Source organism: Miniopterus natalensis, chromosome 5, assembly GCF_054644295.1.
Source record: "Miniopterus natalensis isolate mMinNat1 chromosome 5, mMinNat1.hap1, whole genome shotgun sequence".
NCBI classification, from domain to species: domain Eukaryota; kingdom Metazoa; phylum Chordata; class Mammalia; order Chiroptera; family Miniopteridae; genus Miniopterus; species Miniopterus natalensis.
This window is the reverse complement of record NC_142085.1, coordinates 85,051,495-85,061,313: the sequence shown is the minus strand read 5'-3', so window position 1 is coordinate 85,061,313 and position 9,819 is coordinate 85,051,495. Positions and strand designations below refer to the sequence as shown.

The window sequence follows — 9,819 nt, the reverse complement described above, 5'->3', positions numbered from 1 at the left end:
GGCGAAATCCATTAAGTAAAAAATCACTGTGGGGATGCAGCTCTGTCTACAGTAAAGATGAACATTCACATTTTGCTAGGAAGGGGAAAGGCATAGGAACGAAGTGGCGAGAGGAGGCCAAGGAAGCAAACGAGCGCCAGTCATGCCTGCTCTTGCAGGCATGTTAAGAATTTTGGATTTTACCCTTAGGACAATGAGAACCCTCTGAGGGGTTTTACGCCGCCATCTGGCCAGAGGGTGGAGAGCAGACTGGAGGGTGCATTTGGGAAGACTCTGGGGAGAACACAGGCAGCTAGTGTTCAGAGCAGGGCTGGACCCAGAGACACGGACTGAGAAATGACTGGCATGTTGGGAGAGTGTACGAGCCCTGGGGAGGGCCGCAGTGCCCAAGGTCAAGCCTGTAGAGTGAGAAGGGATGGGACCCTTGCAAGGTGCGGTTGGGTCAGCGGAGGGAACAGGCGGAGAGCCAGGGAGACGGGGGACAGTCCGGAAGTGATGCGGGGTCGTCCATCCTCATTAGAGAGCAGGACCGGCTTCTCTAGGATAATCAGAGGCCAATTAGAGCACATCTACTCCCAAAGAGGAGCCGAAATCTCCACTTGCGGCAGAGCCATCAACGCTATTCAGCTACAGTGTCCTGCTATTTTCTAAAAAGTTAAAAACAGCCCTAGCTGGGTAGCTCAGTTGGTTCGAGCATCGTCCTGATACACCAAGGTTGTGGGTTCGATCCTCGGTCAGGGCACATAAAAGAATCAACCAATGAAAGAATGTATAAATATGTGGAACAACAAATTGATGTTTCTCTCTCTCTCTTTTCCTTTCTCTCTAAAATCAACCAGTTAATCAATATATAAATTTTAAGTTAAAAATAATATTAAGAAATAATCATTTTGTCATATTCTCTTGCAGAATCTTCATCCAAAAATTACCCAAATCTAAACTCCTTGAGGAAAAGGATCATGCCCAATTCACCCTTTTATCCCCAGAAACTCAGGACATTTCCAGGCACATACAAGGTGCCTAGCGATGTCTGTGGATTGAATTTTGTCTCCAGAATCGTTCTGGGACCATGTAGTACTTCGTTGGGTTTTCTCGTAGCAGGACACTGAGACACTGAACTGACATCTTCCCTCCCCACCCCCACCCTCCCAGGATCTACCTGAAAAAAAAGTTTACTTAAAATCTCCATCTCACTTTTGGTAAATTCTTTTTTAAGTTGTGGCATTTTTTCTCTGTTTCCCCCGCCGGAGAGAAAAGAGTTTTCCTGCCCTGTAAACTCTGCCTTAGCCTGGGCCCGCCAACTACAGCACTGCCAGCACCGCCACACACAGTGGCAATGGGGGTCCCGGATGACTGCACGTGACACCCATCTGCACCAAGCCCAAGTGCAGTTTTACAGCCTCACGGCGGGTGCAACGAGGATTCCAGCAGTGGTTACTCCCACGAAGTGCTTGTGTGTTATTTCACCCCCCTAACGCTCACCCGCTCACACAGGCTCCCGCCCAGCGCCCCTGACCCAGTAAACAGGTGGAGACCACACTGAGTCCAGTCCAGCATCTCTCCAGCGAAGGCAGGCAAATCTGCCGGTGGGCCAGGCTGATTTTGGAGAAGCCGAGACCTCCAGAGGACAGCCTTTTCAGGGAAGGCCATATCTCTCCTTCCTGAAGATTGCTCGGCCAAATACAGATGGGTCTTGCAGCGGCCATGCAGGAACTTGCACGATTCGCTTCGTTGCATTTTTCAAAGTCCTGAAAGAGAGAAGGTGATAGGCCTGATTACCAAAATGCTGCACTGAACCCCAAAACCCGGATCCACCCTCCACTGGATCCACCTTCAAACCCTCTGCACGTGTGCATGGTTTATGGCTGACAGGTAGAACCCTCTGCTCGTGTGCATGGTGTATGGCTGACAGGTAGAACCCTCTGCACGTGTGCATGGTGTATGGCTGACAGGTAGAACCCTCTGCACGTGTGCATGGTGTATGGTTCACATGTAGAGCTGGGGGTGGCATGCGTGCCCAGGCAATGGATCTTCCCCTTGTATTCATTTGACCAGTTTTCACTCCCACTGGTCAGTTACCAGAGTCTACCTCATGCATCCTTGAAAGAATCAGGGTAGACGAAAGGTTGCCCGGGAGGATCAGCACCGGATGTACAAGGTCTGGGTGTGTTCAGAAGACTGCTCCAGATTCCAGAGCCCAACACCTTGCTTAATCCCACGGAGTCGCTCTTGGTCGGGGCCAGCACTGTCACTGCTCCATCCTGGGCTGGAAAGCATCTCCAGGCATCTCCAAAGAGGAGACAGAGGTCCTCTGGGTCCCCGGGGAGGCGTGCCACTCTTAAATTAGAGAGTGAGTTTTGAGTGGAGCAGCCCAGGTTGCTGGGTCCTGTGTAAGCCCTATGCAGACACCCTCCGAGACACAGTGAGAGACTTTTAACCTTGGACTTCACACTCAAAAGATGTAGCCCTAAAAAATTGCCTGTGACATTGATTGTTCTATGTTGATAAAATTCATGTTATTTTAAGTTCGTTTCATTTTTTCATAATTTATAAAGTTAGTCTGGTTCATATATCTGAAAATGTAAAAATTAACATTTTACGAATCAAAATAAAGTCCCTATTATAGTGCAGTATGCCTTAAAGACGGCCAGTTCGGTCTTGCTCGCCCGTGCCCAGAGGGCCGGCATTTATTGTCCCTGGAGCCCTCAGCATAGGAACTGTGTTTGCTGAACCCATAAACTTACTGCGAAATGCAAAACTTACAAAATATGAGCATTCCTTTCTCTCAGATTTCCCTTTATGGCCCTAAGCTCCACTTCTTCAACCCCCATCCCATTAAACTTGCCTCAGACGTGGTCACAGCTTCTCTGGTTGGACTCCTCCCAAGTTCCTTTTCCTTCCTCCAAGCCCATCCCTTAGTTCACTCACTTCCACTCTCCCCTCACCAGCAGGTCCACGGAGCTTTCAGTTAGTAAGAGCTGCTGCTTTGTTATGAAAATAGTGAGGTTTAGGTTTGGAGGTCCCAGGTCCAAGTGGGGAGGGAGGGAGAGAAAACAGAACCGCCGGCCTGCTGACAAAGATAACTCAGGCCACGTTCGAAGTTCAGGGCTGTTGGCGGGGGGCCAGCTGGTGTACAGACCAGACTTCAGAGGGGAAGTGATTTTTGAAATGTAATTATGTGGAAAATAGACTTCTGCCAGGACGTCGGAACCAGCAGCTTTCTCCTCTGAGCAGAGAGAGCTACGAAATTCACTTAGGCGTACTGGGCGCAGTTGATTAGATAGATGCATGAACTGTTATGGACCTCCTCAAAAGGTGTAATTCGGGGATATATAACTCTGGGGTTTCCATTTCAAAGCCAGGGTATTAAATGAGCTAAAACCTGACCCTGAGCTCAGAGTTATATGCTTGCCAACTTCTTCTTAGTCCAATATATCTCAAAAGAAAGAAAAACAAAGTCTTAGGGTATCCGATAACAGCTCTAGTAAATATTCATCAAATGTGTTGGCTACCTCATATATTTATATGTAATATATAAAATAAATATATGTGAATGTCAATACATACAGACTTACCAGATTCTTTTAACAGCTGTGTACAGTACTATTACACTTTTAAAGGAATTTACAAACTTCTGTGATGGACAGAATGTAGAAATGGTGTCATGCAGAAAAAAAAAAATCTGATCTGCTTTTTCATTTTTGTGCTCAACACATAATATAAATACTTATCTGAATTAACAAATACATGAATTAATGAATCTTAACTGTCTCAAGTTAGAGCAGTAATACCTTGAACTTGTGGTTGGTTGGTTTTTACACAAACTTTCTAGTTATAAGTTTTAAATAAGCCACAAGCTTTTTTAAGATCAGAACTTCAGGCTTTTAAATTAGATAGGCTTTCTACAGGACTATCTATAGGATGTTAGCTTCGTCTCACTACACTGTAAAGAACAGGTTTCCATAAAAATTTTTCAATTCATTTTGACATTAAAATTTTCTCTTCCAGATTCTTATGAAGCTGCTGTTGGCATCCACAGCGGTCCCCTGAAGTACAGGGTTGACGGAATCTGGCTCCCACAATCTCCCCCGCTGCTGTGTCGAGTTCTAAAAAAGATGCGTAGTTTACCCCTTTTTAAAGGGAAAGAACGAACAAGAACAGGGCGGCTAGCTGCCCGTGAGGCCTGGGGAACAGCCCGCCTCTCTCCCCGGCCCCGCCCACCCCTCGCCCGGGAAGGGGCTGGGGGACGGTGTTCGCACGTCTGATTTTCCCTGCCCTGGGAACGGGAGTCTCGGCAAACACGCTTTCCCCTGCGGGGTCCCCGACACGAGCGGCGGGTCAGAAAGCGGCGGCCCCGAGCGCGGGGCCGGGACAGCAGCCAGGGCGGGGGCCGCTGCCCCTCTGTCCCCCCGCCTGTGGTCCTCATGAGCCTGTGGGCGCTCGGAGCCCGCAGGCTGCCCTCCAATTTACAGAGCAGCCCCGGCGCCTTTGAAATAGGTTGACCCAGCGTGTCCCAAGCTTTAGAAAATTTTTGTTGTTAAAGGACAGTTTTCTATAACAAGAGGAAATTATTGATCGGCGTGGAGTCCGGCCTGGCCCTGCAGCTGAAGGGAGCAGTGCGACGCCCCTGGGGACTGTGACCGAGCCGCGGCGCTCCTGTCCCTACCAGTTCCCGCAGAAACCTGAGGCCTTTCCCAGTTTACCTGCTGGAGCAAGCGGGGCGCTGAGAGAGCGTCTCCCTCTCCCTGCGGTGAGGTCATGCCAAGGGAGCCGTCCTCAGGAAGCTCCCCGGGTGTTTCCGTGTCTCCCCAGCACTGCCCCAAGGGCCAGGTGACGGGGACTGGCAGGCGGCGCAGACCTGCGGTTAGCCCAGCCACCTCCCAGCTCCTGCTAAAAATAAATGAGCAAGCATGAGCCTGAGAGTCACCCAAGTGGCCCACAGCCATGGCCCCCCTGCCACCCACAGTCTCCTCCCCACCTGCTCCCCCCCCCACCCAGAAAGCCTCAGTCTGCACTTATTTTATTTCCAGATGCGGTTACACAAGGCAATGTCTAGAAAGCACTACCATCATATGCTTTCCAGAGAAGTGAATATAAACACAGTGCGAGGGGACGCCTGGGGGGGGGGGGGGGCATTCGCAGCACTGCGTAGGAGTTAACAGCCCCTGCTCTGGAGTCAATGTCTGGTTACACCACTAGCCATGTGACTTAACCCCTAGTGCCTCAGTTTCCTCATGTGTAAAATGGGGACAATACAACTGACCCGCTGCTGCTGCACAGGGATTAAGCGAGTTGGTACTGATAAAACACAATCAAGTGTTCCATAAACGTAGAAACAATTGCAGAGTTTCTTGTATCCCGATGCCCTATCTTACTTCAGCGTATTTGCAAACGTGAAGGACACATAACAGGTGGGAGCGTGTGGCTCCGCCCAGGGCAGGAGGGTCCTTACTGCTCCGCGACCGACTGACATCTGAGTTCACTTGAACAGCACAGATAATTTCAGCACAAAGCCAGCATGAAGAAAGTCAGCTCCATACTACCCTGGAGAGAAATTCACAGGCTGACGCCACACTAGCACTCACCGAGTGTCTACTCTGTGCCAAGCACCTAATGAGGGAGGTCACATTACTACCCATCTCACAGATGAGCAGCAACCTGAGGCTTGCGAAGGGTAAGCAACCGGCCCGTGGTCAAGAGCTCGTGACCAGTTGGGCCCAGAGTGGGTGGGAAGACGGGACTCTGTTTTATTAACGAACGCCTTTCTATTTTGAAAACATAGCTCAAGATTTCCAAGTTAATTGTTACTGTTCCTACATGGATGTTCATTCAATATTGGCTGTTGATGAGAACAGCCCGGCTCCAGGGCACGGTGGGGCGCTGGCCCTGGCCTTCCTGGTGACATCCTCAGCATCTCCTCCAGGTCCCGGGGCGGAACTCGGCCAATAAGCAACTGCTGGCTGCTGCTGAGAGCTCATGCTGTGAACTTTCTCAGGGGATATTTGTGCTTTAATTGAAAAACTGATGACGCCTTCGAGAACCGAAGGAAGGATGATATGTAACGGAATCTCAGACACTCTTATAAGCCATGAGGGCCATTCAGTTGAGGGCTCCCTGGGGCCCTCAATCACCCCGAGACAGATCGGCCTTGATGGTGCACAGTTATATGAGGAAATGTTGTAATAAATGTTGTAATTGCGCTAATTTCGGGAATTCCCTTCCTGATGAGACCTTGGCCTGAGTGATTATTTTTTACTGCAAAGCACACATGGCTGTAAACTGTATCTGTTTCCCCACTGGTGTAAATTCTGACTCGAGTCTGCTTACACCAGCTTCATGAAAGAAGAAACAGAAAAAGCAGAAGCCCCCCGTCGCTGGCTGAGCTGATGTACACAAGACAATTGACAGTGGTGGAGATACAAACACGGGGGCTCCGTGGAGAGGGGCAGATCCACGCTCAGAGGACAGAGGGCCACCCGGACCCAAAGGAAAACACAGGCCCACACTTGAGTGTACTTGTAACAGGTGAGAACAGGTACATAAGCCTGTCTTTCCTTTTTCGTGACTGAACTCAGCTTAGCCCGGCAGCCCCGTTCCGGTCAGTGGCTGTTCATTTCCTAGGGCCGCCGGAACAGCTGGGCACCACTGGATGGCTGGCAACAGAGATTCACTGTCTCACAGCTCTGGAGTCGGGACGTCTGAAATCCGAGTGTCGGCGGGGCCTGGTCTCCGTTAAGGCTCTGGGAGAGAATGTTTCCTGCCGTCTCTCAGCTTCCAGGGGTGTCCTTGGCTTGCAGGTGCATGGCTCCAATCTCTGCCTCTGTGGTCACATGGCCTTCCGCCTGTAGGTCTCTGTCTCTGTGTCTCTTCTTATAGGACATCAGTCCTACCGGATTAGGGCCCTACCTAATGACCTCATCTGAACTCAGCTGCATTTGCAAAGACCCTGTTTCCAAATAAGGTCATATTCACAAGCACAGGGTTAGGAATTCAGTGGATCTTTTGAGAAGACACAATTCAACCCATAATGGTAGTGAAATACGAAATCTTATCACCAAAGAAACTCAGTCCCGTCCAGTGTGGCCCGTCCGGGCCACCTTCAGCCGAGCTCTGGGCCTCGCTTCGGGGAACAGGCAGGCTTTGGAGGTCCCCCTCCCACTGCACTTGGCTCTTGGGGTCCACAGGACCTGGGAGCTGTCCTCTGGCTCTCAGGCCAGCCCTGGGTTGGTTTTTTCTTTTTTCACTTTGCTTCTCCACGGGACGCGGGCTTCTCAAAGAGACCCAGAGTCCCTGGGGCTAAGCCCAAGGGGCACTGCTTTGGGTCCCCCAAACTCTTCTCTACTCTATACCCATCCCCAGGGACAAGGCCCCAGAATCAAAGGGCAGAACCCCACTCAGCAGTGGGCTAAACCCCTCTCTGTTTCCCAGTTCTGTCCCAGCCCAGGAAAGGTGTGTGTCTCAGCTTTCGGTGTCTGTGTGAGTGTAATAAAGCCCCGAGTCGCTTCAGTGTGACCAGCGGCCCCAATAAACCTGATATTTAAGTCCAGGCCTTCATACTTGCAGGTAGGTGCTGTGTTTTACCTAACCTGGCACGCACTCTCCCCCAGCACAGCTCTTAGTCGTGGTTCCAATTTTACAGCAACGGCTACAGATTTAGGGCCAGCTAAAAGTACCAAGAACTTGGTAATGGGGAAAACACAAGAAAGGTTCCCATTCAAGCAACATTTTCAATTTGTTTGTACGGAGAACTCTTTCTTGGAAGCCTTCTAAGTTTCCAATTCCTTTTCCGAGGCTTTGTTTGAAAGCCTGGCCCATGGGTTCCCAACCTGTGAGCTGAAACAGTCTTCGACTGTGACACTTTCACAGAAACAGTGTGATGCCCAGAGCTAGGAGCCACTGCGCCTTCTATGGGCTCGAACATCACAGATTCATTCATTCCTCATTCATCAAGTAGGAAGTGCGCCGGGCACAGCTCAGCCCCTGGAACATGAAGACACGGTTCCTGCCTGAGAGGAAGCTCCAGTCTAGACGCTGGTGAGCGTGAGGCTAATCGCTTCCACCAACGAGCCCTGCCTGGGGGTTCAGAGACACCCCTTCTCCACCAACCTAGCGGCTTTCAGACAGATACAGCCCCGGCTTGATGCCCAAGTGGCACGTCTCCATCTGAAGGTGTGTTTCAGTTACCACGAGAAAGGACATGGGGACACTGAGTAAAATATTACCTTAAATCACAACCCCATTCAGAGAGAGACAGGAAAGTACGCAGCATTCCAAAGCTTAATTCTGCAACACAGTCTCCATCACCATACGTTCTTCCAGCTTCATGCAGTTTGTGTTCTGATTGCTCCAAGAACACAGACATTATTTAAGTGAGAGGGTAAAAATGTGGCTGTGGAATTCGGTGGCTGTGGAATCCAGTGGCTGTGCAATTCAGTGGCCGTGCAATTCCGTGGCTATGGAATTCGGTGGCTATGGAATTCAGTGGCTGTGGAAAGATGGTGACAGGGAAATTAGACATTAGGAGTAGAAAATATTCCAGGTGATAAGACAACAAGCAAACAGCCTGAGTTGAGCTTCTCCGCTCAGGTCCTTGCTAAAGAGCTGCACGTGGATGTGGTACCATAAAGCACTTAATCACAATAGACACTCGGCTCTGTTGAGTGACAACTGTCCTCACTTACACAGTCAGTCACCAGGGAAGGTCGGTGTTTGTATCACTCACAGGGAGGTGATGCTGCATAAGCTCATTAAGATCAGGAGCTTTGAAGTCGAATGGAGCACACGGGAATCCACTTCCATTACTTTCTAGCTGTTGGTTTTGGGCAAATGACTTCGTCTTCCTCTGGCCTCAGGTTCCTCATGTGTCCCGTGGGGCAGTGCTCCTCGCAGAGATGAGATGAAGGGTTACACGTGGGGTTTAGTATAGAAAGTGCCCTGTGACAGGCACACATTCCTTTTACACGTGAACATCATTCCAGTTGAAATAGAAAATCCTCCAAAACTATAACTGGTGTTACGTGTCATTTATGATATGCAGGGAATTTTGAGAATTCTCAAGGGTTTGAAGGAGGTGATTTTCAATATAAAAATAAACCGGCCGGTACCAGCTTTTCAAAACTGCCCCGCAGCAGGCGGCTTGCTGGAGCTCCTGGGTTGCTCTATGGAGCGTGGGGCCGTCTTGAGGCTCCAATGCGACGCTGCCTTAAACCCAAACGCACCTCCCACACGTGGTCACACTTTCCCCGGCAGACTAGTGCCAGCTCCTTGGGGAGCGGCCTCCTCGGTTGTAAGAAACTAGCCATTTACCACGTAGTGAGGAGGCGCCAGCAAGGAGCAGTCAGGGTTTCCCTGCCACAGGAAACTTACCGACCGGTCTGGAGCCAGAAACAGGACCCGTGAGTAGTAATGAGCCCGGCCCTCGCGAGGCCTGCACGGTGTCTCCACCCCAGGAGGCTGCATTTTGTCCCCGCGGTGGCGTTTCCTCCTCACAGACACGGCCGTTTGTCTTATGAAGTAATTATGAGTTCACACTTCTGCCGACCTGGAAAAAATGCGTCTAGCTGCCCGCTGGACGGGAGACCTTCCTTCCTCTCGGTCCCGCCTGTGGCGGATCAGCTCAGCGCTGGATTCCTCGGGGTTACTGTCCGCAGGCGAGCGACAGTAATGCTTCGGGTTGTTTTAACCGAGTGAGCACCAGGGATGCGGTTCTCCGGGATGGGGGACGCTTGCGGACGCCCAGGCGGGTCTTTTTAAACACACGCCTGCCCATCCCACCATGAGGACGGGAGGGAGCGTCCAGCGCTCACCCACGGCCTCTCC

At 50.7% G+C, this 9,819-nt stretch overlaps 1 long non-coding RNA gene across 2 annotated transcripts; it reads right to left on the bottom strand.

Annotated features, from left to right (window-relative positions):
- Positions 1-280: 280 nt before the first annotated feature.
- On the bottom strand, positions 281-9,254 carry LOC148093153 (uncharacterized). 2 transcript variants are annotated; one of them, XR_015714588.1, is made up of 5 exons: positions 8,723-9,254; positions 8,223-8,485; positions 4,704-4,887; positions 2,090-2,337; positions 281-1,748 (listed from the first exon to the last, which is right to left on the bottom strand). It is a non-coding gene; the product is annotated as an uncharacterized LOC148093153 (long non-coding RNA). The 2 variants fall into 2 exon arrangements; XR_015714587.1 differs by having other exon boundaries at positions 4,704-4,890; positions 8,723-9,253.
- Between the last annotated feature and the right edge of the window lie 565 nt (positions 9,255-9,819).